This window comes from Anopheles marshallii, chromosome 2 (assembly GCF_943734725.1).
Source record: "Anopheles marshallii chromosome 2, idAnoMarsDA_429_01, whole genome shotgun sequence".
NCBI lineage: Eukaryota > Metazoa > Arthropoda > Insecta > Diptera > Culicidae > Anopheles > Anopheles marshallii.
The window spans coordinates 88,043,369-88,057,208 of record NC_071326.1 but is presented as its reverse complement, the minus strand read 5'-3'; positions in this window follow the sequence as shown (position 1 = coordinate 88,057,208).

Genomic DNA, 13,840 nt, shown 5'->3' with positions numbered 1-13,840 from the left:
ATCAAAGGAGAAGCAGAAAGATGATAGGATGGCAGGATTTTTTTTCTTACTGGTGCAGTTAAATGAAAGGGGACCATGAGTGTGTGAAGGAAGCAGTAAAACCATCAACGAAAATGATGATGACGCTCCGGGAGGCTTGGCAGCTTTTGCGTTGCGTGATCTTTAGTTTTGAATTTTATATTCTTATGATGGACGGAGAGCAGTTTTTGTACCACAGACAGGATGAGTACCATTTAAATATGCATTTAATTGCAATTGCTTCTGTAATTATCGTCTGTATAACTAAAAAATAGCCACTACAACAACCGTCACATATTGCTTACTTCTTATCGGCCGATATGGTTGGATCACAAGGATCATATTGCGGCAGAGCGGTAAACACATCTACCGCCCGGGACGCAAATACTTACCCAAATGTTGGCAAATGTTTGGCCATGCCCAACAGTTCGGTTCACAATGTATTGGGGCCGTCTTGGTACGGTGGCCATCTTGGCATGCATGGGGCTAGAAACTCTCCCATTCGGAAGATAAATAGACAAATAGGAAAACAAAAACACGCTATTACGTCTGCATGAGTAAAAACCGCCGTGAAAGAACTCCAAACAATGGATGTAAACGTTGGAAATAGTTAACCATATGCTTCAAGGGAAACAAACCGTATAACAACTACCAAAAGAGGTGCTTAATATTCGCATTTTGAAGTGTTCCCTAGCGCTAGGAGATATCATTTAACAAAGTTCAATACGAAAAGGGTTGAAACTTATTATTAAATGGGTGGATCAGCTTTGAACCGGTATTGAATCAGAGATTTTTTTACCAGCTCTAAAACGAAAATTCAAAACTAAGTCACAATGATCAGTTTAATTGTTACACAAATAATAAAAGACAGCGATATGCCCGTTGGTTACCTCAAATACCGAAACAGTACGCCTACTACGTTCAGAGCGATTGTTTACAGCGCACACTATGCCCATGTCTGTATGTGATTGGAAAGCAAAATGATTGAGCAAATATCGAATCTTGGAGCGCCTTACAGAGTTGGGCAAATTAGGTATTCTAAGCACTTCCACCCCCAAAGCCGAGGGTGGTGGTTCTTTTTTTGTTTACGAAACTGTGCGCACACACTTTGAGATAAAAAAAACCCCTCGATGCTTAATGTATTCATCTGGTGTTTTTTGCTATGCTCATTTTGCTGGATCTTCCCCTGGAGGGAGGGAAGATAAACATTTATTCTGTGGAAGTCAAGAACGCGATAGAGTCTTTAAAAGTCCAATTTTTGCCCGTGACTTCGCTGCGCAGGGACCGGTGATGAAGCGGTGGACACGATATTATGATTGAATATCCTGTCAAGGACAGATAGATGGTTTTCACACCAACATCTCCACAGGGTAGACTCCTTCATCCCGTGGCTAACGTGTGGATAATGAATGATCAAGAACTTCCAGCAGACGTGCCGCTCAATGATAAATGAACTGCAGTTCTGGGAAGTTTCGAGCATTTTCCTTTCATTTTCATTTGTAGCTTTTCCGCTAGCGCATGCAAATGAGGTAGCATTGGTGAACAAAAGCTTTCCGTCCTGTGCTGAGATTTCCATTCGATTGTAGCGCAAAAAACGCTACAAATCTCTTGGTTATATGCGTAGAATACATGAATTGGGGCTTTTTCCCCGAATTGTAATTAATTCCACCGAAAAACCTTAACGCACTGCAGCCAATCCACTACCCGGAAAATTCCCGAATGACCGGATTGCTGTGCATCGTAATTACATGCAGGAGGGTGCAGAAAGCTACCAAAACCCACACCCGGCCCAACCGTTCGCTGGCCTTACCGTGGACCTCATCAATCATAGGACCTGCTTCATTAATCTTCTCCCTGAGTCTCCGCCACGCTCCTGCTCGCGAAGAAACGCACAGAACTTACAACAACGAATCACCCGAAAATATTAAAAAAAAAGAATCAATCCGCGAAGGGTAGTTATCACGGGAGTAGCTGGGATGGAGAATAATAAAATCTCAAACCACATCCACACGGTCGCCAATATGTGCGTGCGCATTTAAGTACACCGAGCAACAAACCATCCCAAAAAATGACCAGGATCTTTTTTATTTTGGATTTCCGACCGTTTGGACTGAAGTGGACGTTATCTCGTGGCGTAGTCACGTAAATGTTCTTCCTTCGTTCGACCTGCTGTAGGATGTGAAATACAGTCAAGACAAATCAAGCATCGCCTAACATTTGGAAGCCATAAACAGAACCACTCCAGTGTGGGTGTGACCGTGGAAAACACGTAGCACAAAGCCGCTTAGTGTGGCATTCGTTCTCTCCGCTGCTGCTCGATTCAAGCCCGCTAAGCCCGAAATAATGATAATTATCATCAATTTTTACAATAGCACCAGTCATCATTTTATTGGGTGTGTGTGTGTGTGTGTGAATGTGTTAGGAGGCTCTTGCCTTTTTGTATTGTGTTCAGCACAGATCACGTGGGAGATGGGCCGCCGTGATTGGTTTCGATTCTCGGTTGCTTGTGTCGTTTTTGGGAACGTCCGTGTGCGGAAAGAAAGCAGGGGCATTAAAGTGTACTGTTACATTACAGACGCATATTCATGGTGATTTTGTTAAGAGACCGTTAAAAGTTAAGAGACCGGGAGGCATAAGAGTTCTAATAATGATTGTTTTATGGAATTATTGTTGTTTTTGTTGAAATTTTATAAAATCCTATCCCTTTCACTATTCTCTAAGAAGTATAGTAATCTAGTTCAAGTCAGAAATGATCATGATGATGACGAAATGATGAAAAGATGTCAAGGCAGTTAATGTCAGATTAATTTCATTTGTTTATTTAGTGTTTTCAAATTATCATCGGTTCAAAAATTCAACAAACAAGTCTTTGCTGACTCTATTTTCATTTTTTTTTTATTATTGACAAACGTTTACTTGTTGTTTACTTTATTTTATATGTTATTGGTTGGTTTCAATTTTCAATATTTTCAATCTTTATTAACAATTTCTTCATTTTTCCTGTGTTATGCGACTTTATTGCTGCCTTATTCTCGTTTCGGAATCGTTTTATTTTCCATCATCTCTTCTCCGTTCCTTCCCGCACTCTTACATCTCCTCATTATAATGCAGATGGAGTAGAATTATCCACATTAGCTACTCATCGGTACAAACGCATCGCGTTTTCTTGTGTCCCGTTCTGGTGATGAGTGTTCGACGTGCCATTATTATATGTGCCCGTGCAGCACTCTCCAGGGGACTCGGCTTGTGGAGGTACCAATGCAAGAAGAAGCGAAACTTATTCCACGACACAACCGGGCACCAAGATCATTGGTGCTGCACAAAAAAAAGAAGAAAAAAAACGCGAACGCCGAACGGAACACGGAGCGACATTTACAAATTTATTACAGCACTGTTGTGTGGTGTGGTTATATGCTTCGCCTCTTCCTCCACTGCCCAGGGAAGGTTTCTTCTGAGGCCGAGCGAAAAAGAAACGGTTCCACAGAACCATTTTCCTTGCCAGTGGGGAACAGAGACCGTAATGAGCATGAAACACTTGCAGACGCGTCTTCACATACATTTCATGCTGGCAGCTAACGCTTTCGTGCAGGCACTTGGGCACATGGTGGCAGGCTGCGAGGCATTGTGGCGAGTGGTGGTCTGCCAGCACCAGCCGAACGCGTTGCATTATGCAATGAGCTAAACTTGTTTGCTTAAACGGAATCACGTTCTCGGTTCCGCCTGTTTCTTCTCTCCGTTCTTGGTGCTGCTGGTAGTAGCGAAGACGAAGACTGGTTTTAGTTTTTCTTCGACCCAACGGAGAGGAGTCTTCGACGCACATAATCCCTGACATCGATGCTTGACCTTTTCTCTTTTGAATTTGAGTGTGTTTTTTTTTGCGCTGAAGATTACAAGACTATTTTGGAACTTTAGTACCGCGTTGGGAAAGCTTAATCTGCCTTCATTAACAGTTGCCGGCGATGTGAGTTGGTGGATTAATCCTCCTTCCAACGTTTAGCATTATTATTGCGTGACACATGTCGATGAATGAGAGTGGGGAAAATGTTCTTCTAATATTGGAATTGCGAAAGAACACATGCTTCTTCGCATTGCCACAAGTCTTCGTTTGCCAGTACAATCATTTCTGTGTTTTTTTTTTTGCTTTAATAACACCCCGTGCGAGAAGTCATTGCACTGGATCGTTTATTTATTTATCCGAAAAAGAACCATTTTCCACCAACACTCTTGGTGCTCGCGAAAGTAGCTTCAATTAAAATTTAATTTCGTAATTGTTTCGTCCGAAACGTTGTTCGTGGATTTCGTTTGTGTACTTCTTTCTTCTCTGCTCTCGTTAGTGATCGGGCGATCGTGCAATGAGGCCTTATTACATGCTCATTCCGAAGTATTTGAAGTGTAAGTCGAAGCAAAGGAAAACTGCGAGGAGGTAAAGGGACCGAAGCAAAGGAAGGTAAATTAATGTCGAATTTGTTTCGTGATTTCTTCATCTGTTTGTTTCCTTTTTTTCGGTGGTGATTGATTACCATCTCGTTCGCTATGCTCCATCTAATCTGTTTAGCTCGTCCAATTTGTGCTTCAATTTACGACAATCGTCCAACCGCTAGTAGACTTTTCAATGATCTGATTTTTTTTCTTTCCAATCTTTTGGGGTCCTAGCACGGTTAAGGTGCATCAGGGAAACAGGCAATAGAGAACCCGTTCTTCCGTAGATAGACCTGGGTTAGAGAAAAGGGAAGCAAGTATGGAAGAGGAAGATGTTCGCTTCGTCTCGTGAACCTTAGTGTCTATGCTTGGTCCTATTTTTCTTGCTGTTGTTTACTCAAATTATTGACGTCCTGTTTATGTGGGTACTACAATTTCGTTCCTTCCATTCCAGCGTGTGTGCGTGTGCGCTGTTTTCTTAAATCTTCAATAAACGGACAAAGAACACGGCAAAGAAAACGGTACGAAACATGTAGTGAGAATGTAAGGAAAAAATATGGATTTCTTCAGCAATAAACAGCGTACGAAACGAACGCAAAGAAACCACCATCAGTCGAAGAACATCGAAACAGAACGAGCTGAAAGAGAGGCATCGAACAAAAAAAAACCTCAAACCTATTCGAGTGTGTGTTCGTGCGGTTCAGTTTTCCTCACGGTACTTCATCATCTGCACGTTCCCGTTCTGGTGCCCGCTTCCCGAGGCAGCAATGGTCCCCGGGATAGACCCGCAGACACGACGCAACAACAACGCCGAACCGTGTACCGAAACCTCGAAAATCTCGATACCAACGGGTCAAACTAACGAGCTGCAATCCGACAAAACCGCACCGCAAACTCAGTGGACTCTCGGGCACTCGGAGGAAAAATCAAAGTCCACTAGAACGGACTTTCGGTCGGTGGTCAGTAAGGGAAGCAAGTGTGGAAAAAGGGCACCTATGTAAAGGCAGCATGCAGCATACACCCAGAAGAGCACCACCGAATTCGGGAAACGCCTCCGGGAACGATAAATCAAGCCGAAAAGGTACGAAGAACGCTCGAGGGTCTCGCAAACAAACCAAGTTGCTGGACTGTGGCCGTGTGCTGTTCGAGTTTTGCCTTCCTGTTCGACTGTCGTTCTGGAAGAAAATGGGAGAAGACGGGCGGCAGTGCTGAAGTGCTTTCTGGTTGGATTTAGTGGATTAATATTAGGGAAGAGTAAAATATAATTTGTTAAGGGACTGTTCAATGGTCGCTTGATTAAATGCGATCAATCGCTTGGTGATAGAGTGTAAGACAAATGGTACTAATTATAGGCTGGATTGGATGTTTTTTGGTGTGAATTATAAATCCATTAATATCACTTATGAAAGCATTGCAAAGAACATATCATTTGCATTTTCTAGCAAAACTAAAAAGAACATAAAACTAGGGGATCTTAACAATAAATTTAGCAAGAGATTTTCACAAAAAGATGCAGAGCAAAAGATTTTAATAAAAAAGAACAAAACATTCAATATAAAAAAAACACAGTCAATAAATTAAGCTAACAATAAATTCAATGTTACTGTAACGAGAATATACCATAAAAAACAGATAAAACTACTCTTTTTAATGAAGAAACATTTGAACTAATAATGAAAATACAGCTTGATCATCTTCAAATAAGACAAGATCATTGCAAGAAAATAGAAAAAAAACATAAAAGCAAAAACTTAACAAAAATAGTATGAAATTCAACCAATTACCAGAAAGCGTTGCAAGAAAATATGCCAAAAGTCTACAAATACTTCTCATGGTTAAACTAAAGGAATCATAAAGACAGAAAACAAGTACAGCGATGACCCAGCTGAGATCATATGTAAACGAAGCAACCCCTGAAGCGATCAGATGATGCATGGTACACAGACAAGGGAGAAAAAAAAAGAAAACCAACATGCGAGATAAAACATACGAAGAAAGAGAAAATGGAACCAAACGATGAAACAAAAGCGCACCAAACCTAAAAATCGAAGGAGTTGAACAAAAAAGAAGAAGCAGAAAGAGTAGGAGATGAAAGATGGAAAAAGAAACTGCCGGTAAAAAGAGTTGAAAAGAAGATGAAAACACATTAAAAACTATAGAAAGAAAGTGGGAGGAATGGAGAAACAGAGGGAACAGAACGGGCGAAAAAATAAGCAAAAAACTAGGGATGGAAAGAAAAGAAAAGAACCGGTTCCGACTGTTTCGTGCGGTGGTGAATCAAAACACTCGCGGTGTAGTATAGCCCCCCGCCTGTACGGTCAGCAATAATAAACGATGACGACATGATCGGTCGGGCTAGTGGATCTTGGGTCATGGTGGGTGGAAAGAAAGTAGCCTCCGGCAACAGGAACGAGCCCCCGAGAGCAGAACCGGCTTTGATGGTAGATCAGAAGACGTAGGTAGGCAGGAAGGTGGCGAGGGGCGGGGAGCGAGTTAGAAACCGGTCCTTTACAGCCACCCCGTTTGCTACCCTCCGGATACCATCCACACTCTGCGGCGTGTAAGCCAAGTAGCTTAATTCAAGCGTTTTACAAGCTTCGTCTTGCACAGAGCAAGCAAGCCAAGACAGAGGCCGCAAGCCGTCTATCGTCGCCCGCTACGAAGCAAGCACCCTCCCCTGGTAGACCGGTCCAGTGTGTACGAGATGCGCTTTTGTTTGATTGTACAGAGGAAGCAAAACACTCGTTAGAACAACGCGTTTGCGTCTTGCGTGGCGGTGCGATGAGAGAGATGCGATGGCCTCATTAAGAGGACGCAAGAACAAGAACCAGCTGGAACAAGAACGCTGCAAGTGGAAGTATAAGCAACTTCATGCCCACGGTTTTACAGCTATTAGTATCACGATCATTTGTCACTATAGACTCGATCGAAGACGGGGCTGTGTCATAATTCGAACAATGGGAAAGAATGGGTTCTCGATTAATTTGTCAACGGATGGTTCCATTACGTTCCATTTCGTATCAAATTGTGATGGCATTCTGGCCCAGAACTACCACCATTACGTTTGCCTAGCTTTGCCCACCTAACGTCACCGTGGATAAGGACTTGTTCTGTTTCTTCTATGAATATCCAGTTGTTGTTTTTTTCGAGATCCAAAAGGCACCATCATTAGTTTCGATTGATTACATTTCGTAAAAATGTATTCCACCTTCTATTCAGGAGGAGTTCCTGTTGTTTTGTACGTTTATCTTCGATAAATTGTAACTCTACCACCACAAAAACAAAGGCCCATCGAGGTTTCGAGGCTAGATTATTCAAATAGATCGCTCCAAGCCCTTATTTCTATTTTGCGTTCCCGGGTTTTGAATACGAGTGGAGAAAATAATTTGTCAACGGGACGCATAAAATTTCAATTTAGATTAGCCCACGTTTTAGCCCGCAGCTCCTCTTCGCGGGTTGGTCAAAATATAAAGAGAGGAAAAATACGCCGCACGCACGGTAGAAGTGTTGGGAGCCGGAGCCGCGATAGTGTGTGGTCATAAATTCAACGCCTCATAACGTTTCGTGGGCGCCTCCCGGAAAACAACGCTCACGAGCACCGAAAAAAAAACTCAAAACAATGCGCTATTAAACCGAAAAAAAGTGACTGTTTTTGTTGGAAAAAAAATAAATTCTGAAAGAATTCGAATAAAAAACAAACCCAGCAAAACAAACTACCAAGATCTGCGGGTTTGTCAGGGTGCGTTGTGTTTTCTCGCTGGATTCCCTTCCGAAAATGGGTCCGGAAGTTAGCCGAAACCTTGAATCGGAATCGAAACAGCAAAAAAAAAAACGCATCGAAGCGCGATCCACGCGTGAAGTAGGCTCCTTCCTTTCGATTGGTTGCTGCGTAGGGGGAACTCTTGGTGGGATGGAGTCCTCGCTGCCACTATTTAGGGTGCAATGTTGTGGAAAATTGACATGTTTAGTCTTCTGTCCACCCCTTCCTTACAGCAACGAGGCCTCGAAACACACGTAAACGGCTCCCCAAGCATCTCGGTGGCCCGTAGAGCGTTTGGAGGATTTCGCGAGCAGCCACACCGGGCATCGGGCCTATCGAAATGTGAAGGAGTAATTGAATTTTGATGTAAACACATTTCCGTCGATAGCTTTCCGCTCGGTTGGTAACCATTTGCTGTCTCTGCCGCGCTGCACTGTACCGGGAGGTCCAATTTCGTGCGGGCATCCGTTCCGTTCGGATAGATTTCTTTCGTCGGCGGGGGGTTCGGGTAGTGTTTTATCGGGGTTTTGGGTTTGTCCCTGTTCCGACCAATTCATGCTGCTCGAAGGGAGGAATCCATCCTTATCAGTGTTGAGCTTCGGTTCCCTGAGCTTCGGCTGCCTGCGGTGTTTGTTTGAAACGAGTTCTATAAATTCAACATTAAATGTGTGGAAGCTGAATTGGTGAGCAAAAACTTCAATCGGTGGTGGAGCAAGGTATGGTTATTTGTTGTAATGCTTAGACATGAAAAGGAATGAACCCTAGAAAAAAAATTAACCTTTTTTAGATTCTTTTCTGAAGATTTTTGTTATATTCGGCATCAGAAAAAGTTTCAGAAGTTTCTATCTTGACATGATATAGAACCGTAGATGACTGAGGGCCATCGTGTGCCTATCGATTATGTCAGCTTTTCTGATGGAACGCCACCGCTTTTTCTTTCGCCCGGTGTCTTGGAGCTAGGAAAATTCCAACGTGTCGCTTCAGTTCGCGATCCTTAGGCAAGCATTTACCCATTAGAAGAGGTTTAACTAATTATGTCTTTGTCATAAGCATGTGTTAAAAGTTGGATTGAGTTACTCATTGTCAACTCTTGGAAAGTCTTTTCTAGCGCTAAAATGAAAAGTTAGTTCATATTTTTTGCGCGTCTAGTTGAAACCACCATTCAAAGCATCATACCTCAAAATCTAAACTTTACGCAGACTGCAAACAATTTTTCAACTTCATGTGTTCACACGAGTCTTAACCAGCAGCCCTTCTAATTCACGATTGATCATAATCGTTACCTTTCCCCACTATAAAATAGGGTTAAAACCTTTTCCAACGAACTCACAGCTTTCAAAGCACTATGAAGGGCACTTACAGCTGTTTGAAGGGATTGCTGACCGAACCACAATAGCTTGAACCTCTTCCATGGGCACTCCTCAGCCCCTCATTTACGGGGTGACCGAATTGATTGAAAATTTCCGCCAAAGGTTTATCATCACCGGAGCTGCGCGATCTTGACAGCCTGTATCTACATACCCAGAAACCCTTCTACGTGTTACATCACACATACACTCACACGACTCCAGAGTCGATCGTTCATTTTTACACATCGTAAGATAAATCAGTTCAGCGTTGCGATGGTGGACTCATTACAATGATTATCATTATTCGGCAAAACATTAGAAAGTGTGCGTTCGCCATCATCCCCCCATTGCCTCGAGGGCCCCAATTTCGTTGCTTCTGAACGAAAGAAAATGGTGTAAATTTTGCATCACACACATCGCCACCGGTCCCGTGTTGGGGGATGGTTCCCAAACATCAAGCAGGTAATTTCTGTGGCGATGTTGAAAATTGCCGTTTTCCTACGTTCAAACATAGGTTTGGCTTTTTGGGGTTTGTTGGTTCACTTTAAGGGCTCCAATTGCCCCCCTCCGCGCTTCTGCACCTGGTTACAAGTAGTGGAAGCCACAATGCACAGTGTGTGTGTGGCTAGATATGGGAGGCACATCGAGGCACGTTCCCGGGCCGGATCAGCTCCATTTGGTGGTCGGTAAGCGCCCTTTCAGAAATACCCGAGTGCATGTGTGGATCTCACTCCTACTCCGTGAACCCACGGACTAGCCAATTCGAGCCAATTTTCCCTCCAAATGATTATTTTCTATTATCATCCACTTTTCAAACAAACAATAACTGCACGGTTGAATGACTGTTCGGTCTCCCCCCCGGTACATGACGGATGTCGGACATTTGCGCGAGCATACACACAGACGGCGATCATGCCGTTGTACGATTATACCCTCTAGGCACTAGCGACCGTAGAATAAGACACAAATGAACCGCTCATCAGCCACAGGCAATCAGCGTGGAAAGCCTTCTTTTTGCCTTTTTACGAGGCGAAAGAAGGTCGAGTGCAGGGTGTAGTGCTTCAGCGCCGTGCGTTTCGATGGGTTCGTTTGTAGCTCAGCCTCAGCTAGAAGTGGAAAACGCACCGCCGCACTCCGCCAACCTGTCAAATTGTTCTGGTTTTCTGAGTGGCAGGCAAAACAATCAAAAGCACATGAAGCATCGCCGTGCAATCAAAACATCGCCGTGTTCTTAAGGTTAGCATTGCGATTCGATTTGCTTTGTGATTAGAATAGGTTGACCTGTAGTGCTCCTTGGTGCGCTCGAAAGGAACAAACAAATGGGGTAAAGTTATACTAACTGAACGTTTCGTAACCAATTTTCCCGGTGACCGATCCATCCGATGGGGAGAAATAGAAAGGAAGCTTCCAGAGCTAGCAGTGGCGAGGGTTCGTAGTTTGTTGGGCAGTGACTACCCGCAGGGCACGATCATCGTCTCCAATCACTGACAGATGCACGCCCAGCGACATGGGCTGGTGCTCCCCATCGCACAGCATGAAGTGCTGCTCCAGAGCGAACCGAACAGATTTCACCACACAAAAGGTATCGCAAAAGGGCAAAGGCGAGTCCCTCAGCTCGCACGTGTGTGTGTATGTGTGACGAGCTTGACAGTCCCGCTACAAAAGGTACGATTTGCTCGCATCGGCTAAAGGAAGAATGAAAAAAACAAAACGATCACGCGATCTCATACCCATCTTAATGCTGTTGCTGCTGCTGCTGTTGCTGTGACACATTGTTGCGGCCAAATCATTATTGCCCTCCACGGATGGTACGGACCTTGGCAGGCGAGCAAAACCAATGGATCGGGCCGGTATTAATTTCACATTTTGCCTCGAAGCGAATCACCCCGGTGTCGGTGTGTTCGTCGAGGGCGCGTGATCGGGCAGATCGGTTCGCTACAATGTGCTGGGATGTGCTGCCACCACGGGTAAGGAACCGCACGTTCCACGCTGCGGTTAATGGGCAACACACAGGTTGAAGGCAATCCAGCAACCCTTTAATCTTCCTCTCACTCACCTCCTAATGGTTGAACCTGGTTGGGTTTGACGCTGATTGCATGGACGCGGAGCCCGGCTTCGCTTCTTTGGGAGTGTACCGTTCCCTGCAGGGAGGCACACCCATACTCAGCAGACCCGGCGTTTGAAAATGGAGTTCCGTGACCTGACGCTATGATTAATTTAAATCGATTACAAATATCGAAAGTAGATATATTAATTACATCTTTGCTGATCTTCGGCCACGGGAACACGTTTCGCAAACGATTAGGAGTGGAAACAAACGTGTCGGGGCTTGGTGATAGCGCTGCACTTGACAATTAGCAGAAGGTGTATCGGGACCTTGTGCCATGTTGAGCTGAGAAGACATTCATTAATCATCACTTTCCGCTTGATGGCAATATGGATTCGTTTTCTCACCCACTCGGAGAGACTGATCGCGATAGTTCCAGAGAAGAAGACCTTGGACACAACGCGGAGGACCATCTCGGGAGAACTTCATCGCCCAGGACAACCGTCGGCCGTAGAACGATGGCGTACGCTTGGCGTGGAAAATGGTGGCCCATTGTAGAACCATCATTCCCCGCAAACTAACGAGTATCTCCATTGAACCTAGGTCGTGATCTTCTTTCCTGGGTCGAGCATCACACACCCATCACCCATCATCATGACTCGCGAGAAGAAATCAGCCTGCCAGAGGCGTGCTCATTTGTGGCCTAATAGATGCGATCGTTAGGAAATAATGTTTTACCCTCCGCTCTATTTCAGCTTCGCACCCCGTACGGCGATCGACGATCATGACGAGTCACTGCTCAAAACAGCTGAGTCGAGTGGAGTGAGCGAAGCAACGGAAAAGCACAAAACTAGAAAACGGCTCCGGTCACGTACGCCATCCGATGCTCCTATGCTGCCCATACACCGGAGGCGACGTGCACGATCACGAACTGGAACTGGCTGGTGGCCGGTGTGCTGCAGTTTCTGGTGAGCCATTTTCCGTCACTCATCGGTTTGCGCCCAAAATGGCGCACTGGTGAACTTCTTCACCTTGTCACCTTAGACTACTTTCGAATGTTGCATGCACCGGTTCGATCGGGAACAGGTTTCGGGCGTTAGAAAACACGTTCCCATACACGGTGAGGTATGAGAAAGGTGTGTTCGAATGGTTTATGATCGGCGTCTGTATGTAACACCCCGACCCTCGGCGAATGACGATCGGGTTCATTATAGAGCTAAACCCGGGACAAGGGTTCGGTGGTTTGCAGATCACCAACTGGCTTCAGGAAAATCGCAACCGTGTTTCGGTTAGGTGGGTGCGCGGAAAATCTGCTGCTCTTATGATTGCCTCATTTATTACAGTTGCAACATCCACAGTGTGTAGTGCAAACTGACATGGTGCGAGATCGAATGGTCCACACATATCGGCACAGTGGTTTGGTGACGATATTGAACGGTGTGAACCGTCCTACACGAAGTACCAAAGGTCTTGGATTGATATACCGAAAGTACGAACTCTTAGCGAATACTTTTTTCGGATAAATTGTTGAACACTGATGTACCTGCAATCGATTCTTCACTACCATCTCATACCTCAACAACCCAGCGTTTGACCCTGAAGACCGACAATCGGATAGCAACGAAGCAAAATCTCACGAATCGTTCAGCAAGCAAGTACATGAATTATGCACACTCGAGAAGCATAATAGTACATTTCGCCCCATTCTGTGTGCCGAGTCTCGTGCTCCGAAGAATGGACAAGAGCACTCGCAACGGCCATTCCGTATCGAGGTTTTTGGTAGTCGTTCCGCCATCCTTACCGCCAGGCACTTGGGTTGGGTGTTCTCGGCAAAAGACATGCTTACGATTTACAAATTTCGAACCTCCTCCAACTTGCGCGCTGAAGAGGCACATTAACGGAGGGTACGGCTTTTGATTTGTTTCGATTTCACGATTCTCCACGCACTTGAGCGCGTGTGTATGGTTTTTTTTTTGCCCTGTTGCTTTGCTGGTGCCCATTGTGCACTGAAGAAGGTGCAGCTTTACGGGATATTAATACATCATAAATCGCTCATCTTTTTTTTTAAGGTTTTTGTGTAAGCGCAGCCGGAAAAATGGGAAATTTCGGTCAGGTCACGAACGGCCCCCTTGCGCATGGGGAATGCTAACATAAATTTAGGTAAGAGTGCTTTTGCTTTGATGTTCGACTAGTTGCTCGAGTACATCTTCTCGAGGCTCATCGTTTGTTATCGTTTTGTTTGAAAAG